At 36.5% G+C, this 21,113-nt stretch overlaps 1 protein-coding gene across 1 annotated transcript in view; it reads right to left on the bottom strand.

The window, feature by feature from the left end:
* The window catches only part of Eda2r (ectodysplasin A2 receptor), a 49,064-nt gene extending 34,126 nt beyond the window's left edge, over positions 1-14,938 (bottom strand). The window contains exons 1-2 of the mRNA XM_055605040.1: positions 14,877-14,938; positions 9,326-9,421 (exon numbers count right to left, since the gene is read on the bottom strand). The gene's annotated coding sequence lies outside the window, so the exon portion shown is untranslated. The remainder of the gene's footprint in view (positions 1-9,325; positions 9,422-14,876) is intronic.
* Between the last annotated feature and the right edge of the window lie 6,175 nt (positions 14,939-21,113).

The following is a 21,113-nucleotide window of genomic DNA, read 5'->3' as shown; positions in this document are numbered from 1 at the left end:
AAGGAAGGAAGGAAGGAAGGAAGGAAGGAAGGAAGGAAGGAAGGAAGATCTAGTGAGTATAATCAGATATGTGAAAAGCTCTTAAGCATTTGAAAATCACTTTTACACTAACTGTATTTTATTTGTTAATGTTTCCAATATTTTTCAGACTTCAGTAATACAGAAATTATAGTTTTCACTTGTGAATGAAAAAAACCGAAACATGATTGTTCTTTGCCAAAGTATCTGATTACCTTGACCGGCTCGTTCCATTTCAACTTAGAGTCTTGGCTGGATTACTAATGGCTTCAGTTACTTGAACTGAGGAAAAGTAACATCATATTCCTCATCTGCACCAGATAGCTTCTGAGAAGATTAAATGTGTTATATTACTTCAAGTCATCGTGATGACTTTGAAGAACTATACAAATAAAAATTTAAATATAAAGACAGGTAGTGTTATATAAACACATTTTTTTTTAGTAACTGGTTCAATGAATACATACACAGTGCCTATCTCTCTAAAATAAAACTTTGATAGGAATTTTTTGTCACTCCTAATCTTATACAAAACTGTTTCAAGTGGGTTCTTACTCTATTGAAAGTCTTTAATGTATATTTCTAATTATAAGAGAGGACAATGTGACCACCAATCATCTTTTCAAAGGTCACCAATAGAAATGGAGTAAGATATCTTGGCTGGAAATTTGCTGAAGTATAATTTTTTTCATAATTTCCCCCCATGTCTTCACTCAGTAGAAGGCAGCCTATGAAGTCCACTTTTTGCACAAAATGAATACACTTTCTTCTCTGTTGTCAAATTGCCAGCCTCAGAAGACAAGCATCCCCTCTTTGCTTTATATCCTTGTCACTGAGGAAGAAGCAGTACTAGTCTTATAACCCTTAATGACAAGGGAATTCAGTATTATGGCAGCAGATCCAGCAGAGATTATCTAAAGAAAATTTCTTCTCTATAGCTTTCTTTCCCAGAAAACAGAAAAACACTGACAATGTTGGAGATAAATTCTTAACATAAGCATCTGGAATTTTCATTGGAGCTGTTGGCCATGGAGCATATGTGAGACACCATTTTCAGTTTGATTTCCAAATCCCAATCCCCCAATAAACATTAAATTACATGAAACATAATGCTTCCCTTTAACCTTGGTTTGAGATTGCTTTCTAGGTAGCCTTCCAGCCAAATACACAAATCAAGCCATAGTAAACAACACATGGTTCTTCGTCCTTCCTTTTAATCAAAACGTTTATCTAAAACATAAGTTCTATTTCAAATTAAGTTTAAAAACTTTTTATTAAAGGAAAAAACACCCTATACACTCTGGACTGTTCTGAGGAATCCTGGGTCTACAGATAAAATTACCTAATAAGCAATAAATGTCATCACCCATGGTTAATGGATATCCTGTGAATAGCAGTGTCCTATAGCAGATGTTAACTTATGGTGAGTGTAAGAAAGAATAATTAGGTGTTGAGAATATAGCTATGCTGACATAACCTATCACTAACATTGTCCTTCTATCCAGTATTACAGAAGACGTAGTTTTGGATACATCAGCAATGCTTAAGCATACCTATGAATTTTCTAATAAAGAAAACAATGCCCTACACCAAGTTAATGCAGAAATGAGAATCCAACAGTGTTTGCTGTTTGTTATTTTGTGAACATACTTACTTTCCTGGTCTATGATTAACTATGTATATGTCTAGCTAGGAAACTTAGATTGTTTCTCTCTCCAACAGTGCCTTTCCAGGCAATGTACTGTAATGACATGTCAAGGATAATTGGGTCTGAATCACAACTCTGCCATTTACTAGCTTTTAAAGTGATTTTCTTTTCCACAGCATGGTTCATTTCACCCTTAAGTTTAGTATTATAATAATGCACAATTTCCACAGAAATTTATAAAGGAATAAATGTAACAGTATATGTTAAAGGACCTCGTATAGCGTTTTGAGCAAGTGCTACTACATGGAAATTAGTATTCTCTTCACACTTGTACCTAGTTTACAAGAGATTTTTCAGAACTATGAAGAATTCAAGGGAATTCACATTTGTCACCCCTAAGATTTGTAGGAAAGGAAAAAGCACATAAGATACTTCAGTGGTCCACTTGATCAGAAACATGGAAGTCATGCCAAAGAAACAGTTGTCTCCAGAGCACATGCCTCCTCAGCAACTGCTCCTCCCCATAACCTGAGGCTTAAAAGGAGGTCTCCTTCAGTGTGTGTAGCATCTGAATCACATTGGCTAAAATGAACATTGTTTTGGTGTTTGTTGAATATATTTTATCAGGATACTCCTATATAAGAATAACTAAGTAGACAAGGCTTTTCTGAGATAATTATTTCTAAAATGGAAATAGAAAGAAAAAATACACACGTTCATTGGGGATGATATTAGGGACATGACTGAGTATAAGATCATTTTCCATAAATTAATTACTCCCATTTTCACAACCTAATGCTGTAGCTCATCCTTAATATGTTTCTGTCTTATTTTTATATCATTACATTAGTAAAATGGGGAAGTGAAGGAACATGTCAGGCATCTCTTGTCTCCTCTCCTGGAGGAGGACATAAGCTGGGTAGTTTTTTTTTTTTTTCTGTTTCTGCCAAAGTTCACAAACCATTCCACTGTATTATACAGGCCGTACTCAAAAATTGTGCCTCCACCTTGAACAACAACAAAAGAAGAAAAGTATAGAAAAAGAAAACAGATGAACATTTACAAAGCTCAGATGCAGTGGACAAATTCTGTGGTTTGTGACAGGAAATACTATCCAGGTGAAGGTGTAGATCCTATACATTGGCTACTCAGGTTCCCTTGTATCCCTTACTTAGTACGTATGACTCCTCTCATAGGTAATTACCATTCTAGTTTCTGTCATCATATATTTTCACTGTCACTTAATGTCATATATAGGATATCATCTCTTTTTTCTAGTTTACATGAGCTTTCTCATAAGAGAGGTTAAATGTATAATTTAAAATTGCTTTGATCAAACAATATAGATATAAATTTTTTTATGTTAGCTTATTTTTTTTATGCTATAGCAAAACACCATAGCAACTAAAGGGCAGGGAGAGAAGATAAGATACACTTAAATTTACTACTTAAAAATTCAAAAATATTTTTTTTGTCTCAAAGCATGATTAAGAGACTAAGAAAGAGCCTGCCTCTGATCTGAAGTGATTCTGAACCCCAGGTCCCAAAGTATAGTTGGACTTGGCCAACATGGAACAGGGAGCTAAGGGAATGAGATTCTGGTAGTCTGGAGACCAAACACCTCTGGAGTATGAAAGGTTGCTGTCAGTTTTAGATATGCTTGTTTGCTAGAAAAAGAATGCTCACCTCTTAGAACCACAGGCCATCAGAATTCATCACTGCTTTCAGAGTCTGAAGCAATTGAAGGCCTCTTTGAATTTTTTTGGTCTGTTGAGTCACACAGGCAAAATGTGCCCAGGTATAGCGTAGAGTACTGCTCCCAGTAGACACCTGCCCCTTCAGGGATCATTTCTCTTCTAGCCAGAGAGCATGACTTGCAAAGGAGGTAGGGGTTCCCCACAATTCTGTTAGGAAGGTCTGGTATTCCAGAAATGGCCATGACTTTTAGTGAAAGTATGATGTCCTGGATTGAGTAGCCTTTCAGTCTCAGCTTCCACTGGCATCTCAATCAAGTCCATTACCAGTGTCCAAATAATGCATTATGCTGGTTCTCTGACAGTACCTTCCACCACAGCCTCTTTAAGAAGAAATAGTACTAGTATAAGTCATGCCTTCTACTGATGCCCAGGCTACTTTCCCCTCTGTGGATAAGATGCTCACCAGAAATTCCTATTACGTTTTAATTACTGTGGAAGAGCCTCAGTAGTTGCTGACTTTTTAATCTCAAGACTCACTTGTGAACCAATCAGACATCCAGGAAGGCCTTCTCATGTATGAACAAGCCAAATGGGCTGCACAGAGCACAGAGTACTCTAAAGAACACAAATGAGGAATACTCAATTTCAAGGCTTTATTTCTACCAATATAGGAAGTGAGGGAAAGTATACACTAATCCAAATATTCTCACCTCATCCATCATAGAATAAAGATATAGGTAAGAGGCCCTGAAAATGTAAAACATTGTACATGGTCATTTCTCTGTCCTGATGTGCTTGAATGGTATAATGTGCCTATACACTAGATATGGACCACACAGATATGATGACTGTGGCTGACAGTTCATGAGATCTAACCATCTTGATAACATCAAAGGACTCATCAGTGGATTTTAGTTTGGCTAGATGTAGGCCAAATGTAGCCCTCAGGCAAAATAAAAAAAAAAAAAAGACCAAAAGTCTTCTTACTCCTAGACAGGAGCTTTAGGTGTTTTTCTCCTTCCTTTGGTTCTTTAACCCCTGAAATCACAGGCTCAGATCAGCTCATCTCTTTGATATGTAGAGATTTAAGTGAAGGATAGAGCATTAGGCTCTGGCATTAAAGCCCAAATGAGGCTATTGACTCCATCAGGAACTCCTCAAAACCTTCAAAAATAATCTCAGATGTTCTCTTCTCTTAGAACCACCTACTCTACTCTTTAGCCAGATGAAAATATGGAACAGAGGTAAAGGGCTTTAAAAAGCTTTTATTCTCTATCACTCTTTACCTAAAAACCGTTTAGTGACTCTTGTTTACCTGTTCCATAAGTGCAGGATCTCCCACAGTCTCCAACACCAGGTTTATGTGCCAATAATAAAACTATCATTTACTGGAAAATGACCTTGAGGAAGGTCTTTGTACATCATGTTTTATTTCATCATCTTCTGGAAAGTAACAATAAGTGTATTTGACTAAAATGAACATGTCACATGTACTACATTTAGAGTACCTCTGACAGGGCTATCCACATACGCAGTTTCTGTACCTTCACATTAGACATGAATAGACTTCTTTCCCACAGGAGATGGGGTCTAAAATTCTACACAGCCACAGAATACCAAACTTGTGGGACAGGTAATACTCATGGGTAAAATTTGACTAATGGGTAAAGGGTGAGGGAGAGAACCATTAAGGAAAATTCTTCTCTCCCATTAATTGTTGGGTAGCATTATTTCTTCCCCACAGATTAGCTTTGTGGGGAGATTCCCAAAGTAACCAATGAGCATACCTGTCACTTCAATCTTATCATGAAGCAGTACCAAGCATGGAAGCATGTCACCTGGCACTGCTTCATTTTTCACTGCTTCACTTGCATGTTTTCACTCCTAAATCTTGGCTTTGAACATTCACAGTAAAGCATTAGTATTTTTTTTTAAGTTTAACTTTAAAAAATGAAAGGAAGAAAAAAAAGAAAGGAAGGAGAAGGAAACAAATTAAGGTTAGGTTGTGATTGGTTTTCATTGGCATCATGTTTTAAAATAATACTCTGAACCTTATCAGTATGTATAAATAATACATGTTAATAAAAATTAAAATATTTTAAAGAAGGTATACATTTGATCAATGAGCACATGAAAGTGTGCCCAGTAGGAATGCAAATTAAAACTGAAATTAAATATTTCATTAAACCGTGTATGGTGGCTATATATTTTTCTTAAATAGGGACAATGAACTGTCATGGAAGATGTAGACAACTAGAAATTCATACACTGTTGTTGAACATCTAAAAGGGTGCAACATTTACAGAAAATGATTTATCAAAAAATGAAGCATAGATTTATCATAAGCTATAGCAATTATTCCTAAACATAGATTACTAAATATATATATTCCAAGAGGTGAAAACACATGTTCACACATAACCTTGTACATAAATGTTCCTATCAGTATACTCATAATAACAGAAATTAAAAACTTCAAATGTCCATCAACTTATAAATAAAGTTAGAAAATAGAACTTGGTGTGTCAGTAAAACAAAATATTATTTATCTAGAAAAAGGAATGAAATACACAATGTATGCTATAATGTGTAATGAATCTTTAAAATATTATGATTGAAAGAAGTAGCTAACAGGAAAGGTCAATAATGTGATTCTTACACCAAGTGTCCAGAATAGACAATCCACAGAGACAAAACAAGTATTTGCCATAGACTCAGAGGAGGAGACAATGACTATTCAATGAACAATGAAAATGACCTGGAAATAGAAATTTGTGACTACATTAAAAAGCAGAAAGCTGTTTACTTGAAATGGCAAATTTACGTTATATTAATATATTTCAGTTTTTTGAGAAAGAAGACCTTCATTTTTAATGCTTAAAACACCCCACATTTTTCTAGTGAATACCACCAAAGTTAGTCCCAAAACAAAAATAAATTTTAAAGCTGCTGTAAATAGCCATGATCCTACTGATTTATTTCATTCTTCTTTTCAACTAAACTTTGTAATTGGTGTGTGGGGGGGCACACACACACATACTTAACCTTATATTGTTACATTAACATATTGTTTAGTATGTGTGCTTACGTATACTTATCTAGTAAAATGAGAGTGACAACTAAAAAAGTGACTAGTGTTTCTTTACTTGTTTTGTCTCTATCATATGCATAATCTCTGAGGCTGTTCCCATTGTCCTGATTCCTCTGAAAATAACACAGAAGAGAGTGAATGTAGCAGACAGGAAAGAAAAAAAAGCAATGATGTGGCATTAATAATAACTTCAACATTAGCTCACTGTACCCTGAATAAATGATGCTGGCTAAGTTTCTCCTGGGTGTAAGGCACTCACACTGCTGCTTGTGCAGCTGCCTCTGGCCACTCTTTGTAGCTCTTGGGCTTCTCAACTTGCAGAAATGCCTGTGGCATGAAGCACGGTCTCTCTATCTAGCATGGGTAGAACTTACAGGATGACAAATCTAAATAAATAACACAGGACTTTAGGCTATTTGCTTTGCCTGGGCAGAAGAGAAGTTCTGAGATTAAAAAAGGGTGATGAAGATAGCAGCTGGCGCATGCCTTGCCCATTCTTCTCCTGCAAGCCCGATCACCACCCACCTTCACAGGGTTGTCACAAATCAAAGCATTTGCTCAGCTTGGCCTTGAGAATAATTATCTCTTTGAAAATCAAGCTTCTAATCTGTATAGTGCCCTCATCAATTCCAAATGTTTGGCCTGCAGCTCAGATGATGCTCCAAATGATTAGGTACTGCTTCTCAATTTTTTCTTTTCTGGTTTGGCCCAGATCCGTTCCTAGCACAGCTTTCTCATTTCAGTTTCCTATTTCCATATTTCAAGCGTCTTATCTCCTTCTTAGCTCATTATTTGTGAATTTCTATTTCTTAATTTACTTATTGTGAATGGTCCCAGGTACAGCTCTGCCAAAAATAACAGTCATATTCAGTGCTGACTCAAACTACACAGTCATCATGAGAAGGTTGATTAGGATGAACACTTCAGGCAAGTGGTCCTTACTCTTAGCTATATTTTGAAAGCTCAAAACTATATTGATACGTTGGCACCACTCTTGAGATATAATTACTCAAAGTTTGACCAGGAGTTCTGGAATTTATACAGTTTACCCATTGATTCTTGGGTCCAACTATTCTAACAGTACAAGTGTAAGGGTTCCTTTAGCTTTGAATTTCTGTGTTACTTGAATATAAAGCATAGGCAGTAAAAGAAAAATCCTGTCCTTCCATAGTCAGATGCAATCTACCCATATTTTATTTTTTATAGGCAAATGAGAGGTGAAGAAGCAGAATATAGGAAAATGGATCCTTTAAAACATATTATATTACATTCTTTTCAACTCTTTTGATGGCTTTTCCTTTTACTTACAAGAAATCTGAAGTCATTTTAATGGCTGGTGATATCTTACATAATCTGGTTACTTAAACTTCCTTTGATATATCTAGCCATATTCTCTATTGGTCTACCCTTACTCTATTCACTGCATCCATACTGGTCTCATTGCTATTATTCAAATTATCCACAGGAATCTTCTCCTGAATACAAACATTTGATTAGTTATCTCAACATTTTCAGGTCTTTGTTATTGTACAATCCTCTTAATAGGGTTTCTCTGGCCACTATTTAAAATTGGAATTTCCCTTACCCTTCTATCCCCCTCTTGTTTCATTATCCTCCGTAGCACTTACAATATTTTTATACATTATGGTTTCCTTATTAAAATATGTCTTGTATTTTTTTCTACAACTGGAAACATCATGAAATAATTGTACTTACTATGTGCACTACTCCATCCAAAATACTTAAAACACTGGTTGTCAAACAGTAGGAATGGAGTAAGTATTACTGTTTGAGTGAATATTAAAAATAAATTCTATGTCAATTAGTTCTATAGGCTTTCATAATAATTGGCAGATTTTATCAAAACAAAATAAATGAGAGAAAAAAATGACTTTAGGTTCATTTACTTAGTAAGAAAAGAAGCCAACCATCTAGGATTTGAGGTGCCAGGATTGGTTGGTATCCCTCAGGAACCTCCCCTTCTCTGAGAAAAATGAGGGGGGGATAGGAATGAAAGGGTGTGAGGGTGTGACTGGAAGGAGAGAAGGGAGGGGGCTAGAATCAAGCTATAAAGTGATTAAACAATTAAAATTTTAAAAAAGGAGTATGTCCAAGACTCAGAGGTAACTTAAAGTCCATAAGGGTATCATGCTTTCCAAGGCATTGTTTTACTAAAATGGTGAGTGTATAACCTTTGCTGATATTTTTTTTTCTTTTTGTGATATTTTCAATGAGCAGGAAAAAAAATTCTGCACATTAAATTGACTTTTCTTTAAATAAGATTTTAAAGGGCTTACTAGTGGAAATTTTTGGGGAATGCATACACCCAAGACTAAATCAAAACATCTAGTGGTTGATAATCTTTATATTAGGCAAATAGGATGCCAAAAATTAAATGCTAAGTGACATACATATTTAAAGTTAGAAGAGGAATCCCACCAGCAAACAGGAGGAGCCCAGGGAAAAACTAGTGTGTGGTAAGAGTAGTGCACAATAAAATGGAATAGCTAAGTAGTGAGCAATAGTTCCAGGCTTTCATATAGGGATAGACAAAAGAGTTAAGATATGTTATTTTGATTTTGGTTTGTATAAAAGTAAATTGTCAGCCAGAAAAAATAGCTCAGTGGGTAGGTAAATGTACTTGTCATAAAAGCCTAATGAACAGGGTTTGATCCTTGGAAACAGTATTTAAAAAGTAAATTGTCTTTTTATTCTTAAATTTATTAAAATATATAGCTAGGATAAAGATAATTCAGAGGACACAGGTGCTTATTCTAGTTTCTAATTGGTTTCTTTTAAAAAATTTCACCTATTAATGTTAGCAACTTCAGGAAAATAAATAAAAAGAGCTGTACTCAATTAAAAACTCACCTGTTTACTTTGTCCTTTATTTCAGTGCACAAAGCAAGAGGTGATGTTCCATTTGAGGTAGGCAGACTATATAGTTCTTTCTCAAGGCAGTTGTCACTGTAGAGGTAGAATTAATAGTTTAATTGGACCACTTCTACATATCCAATGGCAAACTGTAATCATATGAGTTAAATTTCAGAATGTGTGCCTGCACACATAGCTACTACATAAAAAGCAAAAATTTCTCTAAAAAGAAGAACAAAAACAAAAACAAAAATCCAAATACAACTTAAAGCCTGTAAATTGAACTTAAGAAAAGGCCAAAACCTACAAAACAATATAGACATATAAGTAATAAAAGAATTAATGAAATTAAGGTCAGTCAATTCTAGGCTGATTTTAAGGGAAACATACTCTTGATTTCTCCTGAAACAGTCATTCCAAGTAATAGCAAAGGCACAGAAACTACTTTGGACAATGTTCAAGAGAAAAAATGAGACAATGTAAGTGAAAGTGCTCTGGAAACTCCAGATTGGACGTCACATGTGAAAAGCTGTTATGAGTATTGTTACTATCCCACCCAGAGCAAAGGAGCAAAGGGCAGGAGAGAAAAGATACAGACCCCTGAGCCAACATTTAAAGCCTCTCATTTGCTCCACTGTCACCCAGCCCCTAGTGAGTCATTGATTTGAATATTGACCACCCACTGCTAGACAACATGTGGGACAAGACAACAGTGGAACAAACCAGTAGACAATGTAATGCAACCCAAGGTAGAACCACACAATGAGACTGGGAAAATAAGCTCAGAGATTGAGGCCTATTTGTAGAGAATGAGGTTGTGTTGCCAAAGTAGTTCCACCCCAACCCCCTTTAAAAGCCATGCTCAAGAAGCAGGAAAAGATATTTGGAGGTGAACATAAATAAAAAGATTGATATACACTTAGAAAAATGTCACAGTGAAACTCAATGTTTTGTATGCTAACTAAAACACTTAAAATAAATGAATGTGAAAAATGTTCAAGAAGAACAAAAAGTATAGGACTTGAAAGGGTTGGCATTACAGGGTTGGTATGGGGGTATGGGAGAAGTGGCGGGAGGAAGGGACTAGGAAGAGAGAAAGGAGTAGGGTTGAGATTGGGATGTAAAATGAACAAATAAGTAAATAATGGAGAAAAATATGTAGTAAAATAAACCCATAATTTTTTATGTAATTATGCTCCTTGAAATAATTTTCATAAATAATTTCAGATTTTGAAAATCCCACACAAGAGGTCATAACAGCTCAGAGGACAATACCATCTATCTTTATTTGAACTACTTTAATAACAGGCTCATGAGGCAATGTTTTCATTATGGTTTATTTATTTTCTTTTTGACAACTGGTTAAAATATAAGATAAAACTAACTGGGATTACACAATCATGAAATTCTAAAAGGATATACCAAGATAACTTCAACCCTTATGATCCAAGTAGGAAAATTGTAGCTATAAGAAAAAAAAATTCTCAAAAGTACATAGTTTGTTAAGACTAGAATCTAAGCGTCTGTTTAGGAGTCAGTGCCTTGCCTATTTCCCATATATAAAGACACAGGGCACTTTCAGGACTGATTGCCCACTGACTATGTTACCAAGGATCAAGCTTCTGTTTTCCTCTAACTCTCACAACATAGTATTGGCTCTGTAATCTCTCAACAAGAAAAATTAATAAAGGGTAAACTTGGTCAGGGAACGGTAGCTCATGAAGGGAAGCAGTCCTGCCCACTCTTTCTGGCTTATTCACAGTAGTGACTAACAACCTCCTAGAAATAATGGCCTCTTAGTACTTGATTCCATCATATATAACATACAAACTGTTTTATTTTTCAGCATGAGTTTGTGTCTCTTAGGGATACTTATATAGAGTAGCTTTAAATCCTCCTGGGTGGATGACTAGTCACTAAAAACTCAGTTGATAATTGTTTTCTATGCTAGGCATTCTGTTAGTACTTAGTCACAAGAGAGAAAACCAAAACGGAATGAAGAAGTTTAATTATCTGTGAGACAGAATGTCTAGAGAAACACTGAAAAAATATAGTTAATGCTAATCTAAGACAGACCAGAACCATCCTTGTATCGATCACAGGTATCAAATAATAATTGCCCTTCTAGTATCTAAACTGATGATAAAACTGGCCAAGCACTCTTCCCGTTAAGCACATTAGGGGAAAATATAAGGGTGGACAGTCTTCTAAAGGGAGCAGAGACAAAATAGCTTCTGTTTCAAGAAAGCTTCAGCCTGAATAATGACTCCAAAAGATGCCTCACTCCCTGCAGAAGGCATTCAAATGGAACAGCTCATGTCGCTATCTCACTAAAGGAAGACTATATGGCCTGTGTTAGGTTTCTAGACTGAGTTGTCATATGCTTTTCTTTTGAATCTAGGGACTGTTTCCTTCTTGGTTTCTCTTACTAAAAGATTTCAAAGACAAAATAACTGGTAAAAAGCAACTGAATAATTATCTTCCTCTCTAATGTCAGAATTATTCTCCCTAGACATAACTTTATATACAAAAAGCTGTAGAAAATGAAGGGGTGAATTAGAAAAAAAAAATGTGGCTTGCAGTTATGGCTCAGCAGACCAATGGATCTACAGCAGGTTTCATTTTCTCTGAGTACTGTCCAGTGAAGAAATGATTCAATCAAAGAATTGAAATAAATAATATAAAGAAATTTGTCACATTCTCCTATCATGCTTCTTTTGCAGTGATTGTCATCTCTGTGAAGGTGTATCACTCCACTTTTGTATAAGTCAAAACCTCAAACTCATATTTTAATTAACAGCAACTCCACATGAAAAATGGAAGAAACCCAGCTATTTTACCAGGAAACAGTATATATGGGAAATTTAAGATCTTCAGAAAAGAGAAACAGGTTGCTGTTAAGTATCACCAGAAAAGAAGGACTAGAACACCTGAATACAAGTCAGAGACATAATAAATGCTGCTGAGCAAAAGAAAGAACTTTCACCAATCAAGGATTTCCTCATAGACAGATAATGGGTTCTTTCAGAGACCAGTGAAGACTTTTCCCCTAGAAGTGTTCAGTTAGAGATGAGATGAAGCTTTAAAGGTGAAGTCAATTGTAAAAAGAAACATATGACTCACAAAAGCCTACTATCTAATCAAGCATTGGGCTAGGTCCCTTACAGGGATTATAATTTATAAATCCTTCCAAGGAGTGGGAACTATATCCAATTTTTCAGGAAAATATCAACTTAGAAACGTTTTTATTTTTTCACTGGGCTTACTAATGATTTTATAGGTGGATGGAACAAACATCTCTTTGTTAATACTAATGGAGAATAAAAATATTGAGTACACAATGCATTTAGGATTCTAAACAGCAGCTAATTTGACCTAGGATTTAAGAACACCTGTCTCTAACTCTCTCCAGAGAGGTGGGATGAAAATATTCACTCTTTCAAAGTATAAGCTAACCATAAGAGATATGCTCCATCCTTCCTGTTTTAAAGGTCATGTTTAAAAACTGCAATTTTCTGAACAGTCAAAGTCTATGCAAAGTAATGAATTACATGGCCTCCCTCCTTTCTGTTCCCATAGCCATTGCATCAGGATTAGAGATTTCTGTATTTTTCATTTGTTCACATTTGTGTTTTCTTATTTCAGCCCAACTGATTCACATTTACCTGCTCCCACTTCCTAAAGTATAGATCTGACTTTTTCTTCAATTCATGAACTCACAGTGGCTCTACAATGATCTGCCAAATAAACAGAACTTGGTGTGGTTCCCCACCAATCTAACTTGTACTTTTCCCTAACTGTACTAAAATATCCAACTCAACTATTGTTTCTTTCACATGTTCATAGTTCCATGCTATCAAGCATTTGCCCATGTTTTCTCTGCTGAAAATGCTTTCTCTCCTTTTTCCAAACCTGTTGAAATCCTGTCTGTGCTGTATAATCGATCTTCAATAGTCATGGCTAACATTTATTGAGTGTGCTTGTATTGCACTGAGTGAAGTGTGTGCAAGTCTTTTACATGGATTAATTCAGTGAATCCTCACAATAACTCGATGATGTTAGCGCTATTATTATCTCAACTCGTTTGTGCCTGGATCAAAATGAAACTCAGAGACGGAGTAATACTCCTTTTCTCCAAGGCCACACAGTCTACTATAAAGTGGAATGATATCTAAATAGAAATAATTTTGATCTTTCCCTTTCAAAAGGGTTAGGGCTGAAAAGAAGTCAGCTGGGCATACACCTATACTTACAGCACATAGGAGTTAGAAGCAGGGGGATCAAGAATTAAGATCCACCTCAGCTATATAGAGAGGTCCATTCAGTCCAGCCTTATCTACATGGGACCCTATCAAGTCCCAAAGAAACCCAAGGCAAAAAATAAAAATAAAAAAATAAAGCCCAAACAAATCCTTTCCTGTTTCTCTCTGGCTCTAGTTGACAAGGCCCTTACTTGACAACTTCAGAGCATTTTGACTGTACTTTTAAACCTCATCTTGTGCAGTATTTTTTGTGTTCCTACACTCCGGATGAGTCAGGCCCCAAACCCAGGGCGAACTGTTTCTGTATCTTGGATAGCATAGTATTTCAAACTTAGTGATAAAGGATAGATAGTCAGTATACATCCTATATAGGATGAAAGCTACAGTGGGATGAATCAGGGACAAGAGAGTTACCTAGACAGAGAGTCCCACAATTTACTACCTCATATTGCCCTACATGAAATTGGCCAACGCTGCCAAAACCTGTCAAAATGCGATCCTACAGCCTGTTTTCCCAGCTTAGTCTCTGGCAGGTCTCTTCTCCCTGCACCCCGCCAGTTCTTGCAGCTGTCTGGGCATTGGCTAGCATTTAGGGTGAGGCCTGATCAAAATATCACTCTCCTAGGCTCAGCTTCCAGCAGCAAGTGATCAAATGAAACTCGGTCACACTGGTAAGGAGGCTGGATTGAAAGCCCCTCTGCACAATGCCAAATTGCTCTTTACACAGGCCCGGACTTGCCCCAGCACCACGTGGGTGGGCTAGTAGTTCAGCTTTCAGCAGGATGCTGTGAATATCCAATCCCTCCCCCCCCCCACCCGGAGCTAATTCCCAGACTCCTTCTCTTCCTTATCTTTGGATCACCGATGCACACAGTTGTTGGACAAGCCCGGGCATATGCCCAGCGGCCATCTGGCTCTGTTTTGAACATGCACAGGCAGGAACTAGTCAAAGCTGTAGGGATAACAGCCTAAGTTTCTGACATCTCGGAGAGTGCTGTCAGGGCACAAACGGATAGAATGACTGATAACCACAGAATACCTTCCCCCAAGTCATGCTGACTTTGTAGCACTCTCACAGGGACATCTGATATGGTCCAATGGCCCTCTCTTTCCGTCCCTAGGTGCCACAGGTTCCAACTGATTTGCCACGCGAAGGAGTGTTCCCACACTTTGTCAAGTTCAATGGATGGATCTCTCTTACAACGGGATTCCCTGAACAAACACATTAGAGTACAGAACAGACATCCTGCCCAGCAGCCGCCCCTCAGTCCCCCAAGACAGCATACCGCTCTCACAATAGGTGAAATCCGTTGCAACCAGTGTTCTGCTGGATTCATTTCACTTCCACGTGTGGCAACAACAGATCAAATCTATCCTCTATAGCTTTCATATTATGCCTACCCCTTTCCTCTCCCTTGTGGGGCATGCAGGACAGCTATTGGACTATTTGATGTTGTATGGGAGTGGTTATGCAAATAAATCCCGCCCAAGGAGAGCTGGTAAACAATGGCCAAGCCACAAGTAAGACAGGAGATACTAAGGCTCCAGGAACTGAAACTGGGACAAGAGTGGGAAGGGCCTAGAGTTGGATCTAGCCAAATCTGTGGGGAGGAGGGAGGATGCAGCTAAAGGCAACTCAACTCAGTTTTGTGCATGACTTAGCAGGTTTGGAGTCTCAGAGAAAACCAAATTTTTAACAAGTTAAGATTCTTAGGCACAAGCAAAAGCTACTTCCTGGCTCTGGTTTTGCATTTTTATATTAGTGTCTTCGGAAGATTAAAATTTTTAACAGAAAATATGAAGCTGGGGAAAGACCACTAAAAATGAAAAACTGGATTCTATAATTCACTCCGACTTTAAGCCATCCTTTCATCTCCTCTGGGTCTCTGGCTCTCTCACTACACATACCTATATGGGATCATACATATAAATATATGTACATATACATATATATATGTACATGTAAATATATATGTATATGCTCTTTCAACAATTATACTTTCTCAGAGTCATGTGATTTTACAGACAGAAGTAGGGGATGTCCTGGAATGCATTATATATAGGAAGAAATGGAAGCTTGACCCAAGGTGTAGAGGAGAGAACCCAGTAATGTTCTTTGACCAAACTGAGAAACCTCACCTGGCCTGGGCAGACACAATAAACAGGAATTCAGAATCAAGTCTCAAAGGCTGAAAATCCTTTGGAAGAAAAGGGCAGAATTGGATTAGAATAATGAATAGAATTTAGTTGTATACAAGTGCACATTGGATATAAATAAATACATACAAACATAAATACACATACACGGACACACACTTTGGGGCTACCTGACATCATCTCTGAGATTAAAATAATAATTACTATCCTATTAGCTAATTTTGTCCTGAATAGGGAGGAGGTACTAATGCATAAATAATCTACTTTTCTCCGAGAGAAGGCAAATTTTCCTAAAAGAGGGTCTGTCTGGTTTTTCTTCATCTTCTAAAATGAGAATGTCTGAGTAAGCTGAGTTTTGAGACCCCATTGTAATAAAAAGAATGCTGGTTTGGGAATTAGGACACTTGACCAAGCCGACTTTATGTAAACTTACAACCTCTAAGTCTTGCTTTCTGCATTTGGAATTTGAACAGGTTCTTAGCCTTGGTTCTCTTGAAATTCTAAAGTGGTGCTTTTTACATGCAGTCACATAGCGTTTCTGATAATATATAGATTATGAATTAGCATCACCAAAGTGATGCTGAGACTGATTTTCTAACAGTATCCGCATTTGAAACAGTTGCATCTGAGTCATAGACATTGCATTAAATAGCAAAGGTCTAGATGGTAGACAAAAGCCACATTAGCTGCTCATCACAGTTAGTTAGCATTCTATAACAATAATAAACAACTTGTGTAAAAGATGGACTTTTGGGGGCTCAGCATTTTGGAGGTTTTTGTCCATGGTTGGTTGCCCTTGTTTGTTAGTCTGTGCCAATTTAGCTGATCATGGCAGTGGCATAAGGCCATTTACATGATGCCCATAATCTAAAAGAGAAACTTGTCAAATGACCTGGGTCTCACTCTATCCTTCAAAGACATACCCCCAGTTACCAATATATCTTCCACTAGGCCTCACCTCTTAAAAGCTCTAACATTTTCTAGTAACACTAAGGGCTATGGACAAATGGAGTCTTGGAAAACATTTCAGATTTAAGCTAAACTTTCTATAATCATGTAAATTATGTTCTTTTGTCACTAATTGTCCTTTGAGGTGGGGTTTATTATTCACATCTTCCATCTGAAGTGAATCCTAGTACTCCATAATGATTGCTGGGAGAAACCTCAGGGAAAAGTTGCAGAAAACCGTTAGTTATTGTCATATTATTTGGAAAATGTCTCTAAGCATCTCTACCTCTTCCCTTGTGCAATAATAGAATAATCGTTGATTTTCACTGAGAACTTCACAAGCATTCTTTCACACACTTTTATTGATTAATATATTTACCCTAACAATAACTTATGAGACAGAAAATAATGGAATAATCTCTTCCTCTAAATTTTGTAACCACATATATAATTCACATATATAATTTCTATCTCTAAAATACAAAATTTCATAACTCATCACCTTTATTTCAACTGTTTTGGTAGCCATATGTTCTTTTTGCTTTTGTAATTCTCCCACTCCAGTCAATTTTCAGAATAGCAATCAGATTAACAGTTTTAAAATATTAATAAATTCTACTATTTTCAAACCATTCTGTTGGCTCCTTTATTCATAGTAAAAAGCCATATGTATTAATTATGGTTGTAATGGTTTATAATTTACTCTACTCCCACCTGCCTACCAACAATCTGCCATATGTCTTTGATTTCATCTACTATTCCCTTTTATCATTATTCTCAAACATTTCAGTATCTTTAGTTTATTTCTTCTAATACTTGGCATGCTACAGACTAGTCTTTCGAATTGTGGTTTTTCAGTTTAGAAATTGCTTCCCCAGCCATCGTCATGGCCCTATTCCCACTCATTATTATTACTCTATCCATCACTTCCTATAGCTCTCCGTTCAAACGTTTTCAGAAAGAAGTATCAAGAATACCTAATAGAAGCCAATGGAATTGCCCCTGCATATTAAACTCCAATAGATAAGTAAGCTTTTCCTTAGTACTAGCCCCAAGTACCCAAAGTACAGTATGGTACTGAGTCAGAGTAAGGATCTCAGGTAATTCCTTTATATAAACTCTGCATGAGTCCCATGGACAGTGGAGACTGAGTTGAGTCACTTCATTTCTTAAGGCTCCCCCAGATCCTCTTCTTGTCATGGGTGGAGATTATTTCATGAGACCAAAAAGTATAATCCTAGTTATTATTTTGAACCTGCTTTACATACTTAACTGAAGGATAGTCAGGTCTAAACTCTCCTATGTATATATGGTTGCAAATAGGTTCTTCTTGGGTCATGCACAGAAATTTGGGGTTCTTTAATGCCAACCATCAGATATTCCTCAGGCAACTTAGGAATACTGCTCCTGCTAAATTCTCAAAGAATCCAGAGTAGCATCTAATTTGAAGATAAAATGCAGATAGAGTGACTAAATAGTATAATAGAGTCTAAATATTATAATAGAAAATAGTACAGATATAATAGAGAAATGCAGGTAGTCTAAATAGTATAATATAAAATTATGTCTATTCAGATAAAGTAAGACTGTTCCAATCTTTAGAAACTGAAAAATGCTAATGAAAGCCACAGTTGATGAATTACAGAACAGTTAATGGTAGAGAGCATAGCTGAGCTTTGTATTCTAATATGTCTAGCAAAATCCCTGACAAAAATCAATTCCTTTTGTCAGTCAGCATGTACAACATGTGTAAATAACTTTTGCCGTGGTTGTCTCATATGGCTTGGGTTTTCTGGGTTAGAAAACTGGGTTATAAAAAAGTTGCTTTAATCCAAGCGATTTTTCAAACTTCAGTTGATTTGTAACATAGTGTTTTCTCTCATCCTGAACCATGTTTCTTTTTATTTGCCAAAATGAGTATTTCATGCTCATTCCTCTTAGTCAAGGCTCAAATGCTACTCTAAAAAGCCAAACAGATCACTTCATTTCTAAGAATATAAAAGAGCCGTGACCTCTCCTTCCTCAAGCTCATCCTTTTTATTTAAGAGCTTCTTTCTGTCTCAGACTGATCTCTCAGCATTCATTCTTACTATCTGTTATTTGTTACTTTTCATGTATCTTAGCAGTCATTTTCTCTTCAGATGTTTCTGCTGCCTTTTGTCTTTCTAGTTTAAGCTAAGATTCTACAAAGGTTCACCATTCTAATTGATTTTATATGATCACTTTTACTTCTTCATTTCTTTTTGTTTATAGTTTTTTCTTGAAACAGTGTCATATTACATAGTCCAAGCAGACTAGAAGTGTATGACCCTCTAACCAAGGCATCCCTAAGCTGACTTTTTAGATACAAACCACTATATCTGGGTCTCCCTCTTCGTTTTTAAACTCACTATATTATGCTCTCCTTAAAACTGATCATGGATTACTTGCCTTCATACTTAAAGACTCTTTTTGTCTTCTTATTTGAATTTCTTAATATATTAAGAATTGTTTGGTCTCTTTCTTTCCTGACTCTTACCTTACCTTTCATAGAAGTTGTGATTCTTGTTTTCATTCCTTCTTCTATATATTCCCCGGCGTTTGTTTTTCCTGCTTACCACTCAGATATTGGACTATCTGACAGTTACTTCATTGACACTCTTACCTGACTCTAACTTGTCTCAGTGGAATGTGGACCTGTGTGTCAAGAACCCATTATATCATTTCACTATTTGATTTCAGGTGCAAAATAGCACCTAGAGCATATATTTTGACAAATGTTATTAAATATATTAGCATATCTTTAATAAAAGAGCTAACATAAAACTGGGTGATAAGGCAAAGGATAAAAACAGTTATGTTTAAATTTATCTTTGAGACTGACTCACTTGAGGTTTCACAGTGACCACCACACAATATTTTCAGTATCTCCTCAATTAAACAAAAGCAAAACACCTAAAATTCATAATAAGTAATATTCACAGCTAAAATTTTATTAACACTTCATCAATTCTACATGTTAGGTTCTGTGCTAGATGCTCTAGATGAAAGATTTCATTTTATGACTGAGTAAATGAGGAATAGCAATGATATATAATTTTCCACAGTGCTACAAGTAGCAAGTAATCCAGCACACTCAAATATAGTGTCATCCTTGAATTCTTCACTGACATATTAAAAACAATCCCCTTCCCCCCCAAATGGACCATTTCTGTACCTCAAAACTTTCCCTAAGTTTCCTAATCAGTACTGAAATTTCAGTCTGGAAAATGGACTTTGTTCTTTCCTATCATGAACACCTGAGGTTGTATGTTCCTTTACTTGAATCAATAATAGCCATGCTCTCTTTACCAGTCCTGCCCTTTCCTCTGAGAGGAAAGGTGGAGAAATGAACTTCTTCCTGTCCCTTGTGGACACACTTCATTAATCATCCATGTCTTCATTGTTTATCTTCTCTGTTATGTCCATACCCATTACCCAGAAACACATTTGAATATCCTTATCATTATAAAATTGACTTGAAACTGTAGAAGCCGTAGACTGTAGTAGGGAAGATAGCGCTTTTGTTTTGCTAAATAGGCATAATGTACTAAGCAAATCACTTTTGAATAACTATGTTTAAGTCTATAGATTAGCTTTCATCAGAGAAGCTCCACTTTGCAATGAAATATGCAAGTAAAGAAACTCAACAAGTTAAAAGTCTTGAGAATAAGTGTTGGATGCTCAGCTACATCACTTCCTCCAAGGTTCAGGGAATATCAGGGGTGAAAAAGAATGTTAGAACTGGAAGCAGGGGTGAGAGCACGTTGAACACTGTCTTCTAAGCATTACATGGCTGATGCACTCTTGAACTCAAAACAGCAGTAATCACTTGCATAAAATCTGCACAAGACTGGACCTGCCAACACCTTTTCATGAAGTAAGGAGGGGATCCTGGGACTGCACTTAGCCTGAGGATTTATACAGTGTGAATGATCCATGGAGGAGAGACACAGTTTCCTCAACATCATAGCCAAAGCCCTTCAACAACCCCTCATCTGTGCTCCTGTAAGTAAACAACTACAATGAAACTCACTGAATCTCTCTCCCCCTCCCCTTCTCTCTCTCTCTCTCTGTTTGTCTCTCTGTCTCTGTCTTTCTCTCACACACGCACACCATTAACACCACTACCACGTAAGTAGAAGGGAGAATAGTTCCGAAGAGAGGGTGGATTAGTGGGAAAAGGAGCAGAACAAAAGAACGTAATAAAATGAATGTATGATTAAACTATACTGTGTACAATGAAACCCATTACCATATATAATTAATATATGCTATTAAAATATTACAAATTCTGACCAGAGTATTCTGTACTTACAGTTTTCATGTTATAATTTGTATCAGCAGCCTGATATATTGTAATCAGACTTCTTAGCCCATGTGTTATCCTTTCTACCACA

Source organism: Psammomys obesus, unplaced genomic scaffold (genome assembly GCF_907164565.1).
Source record: "Psammomys obesus unplaced genomic scaffold, mPsaObe1.curated_primary_1811, whole genome shotgun sequence".
Classification (NCBI taxonomy): domain Eukaryota; kingdom Metazoa; phylum Chordata; class Mammalia; order Rodentia; family Muridae; genus Psammomys; species Psammomys obesus.
Note: the sequence above shows the minus strand (reverse complement) of the source record. Positions and strands in the feature narration are given on the sequence as shown.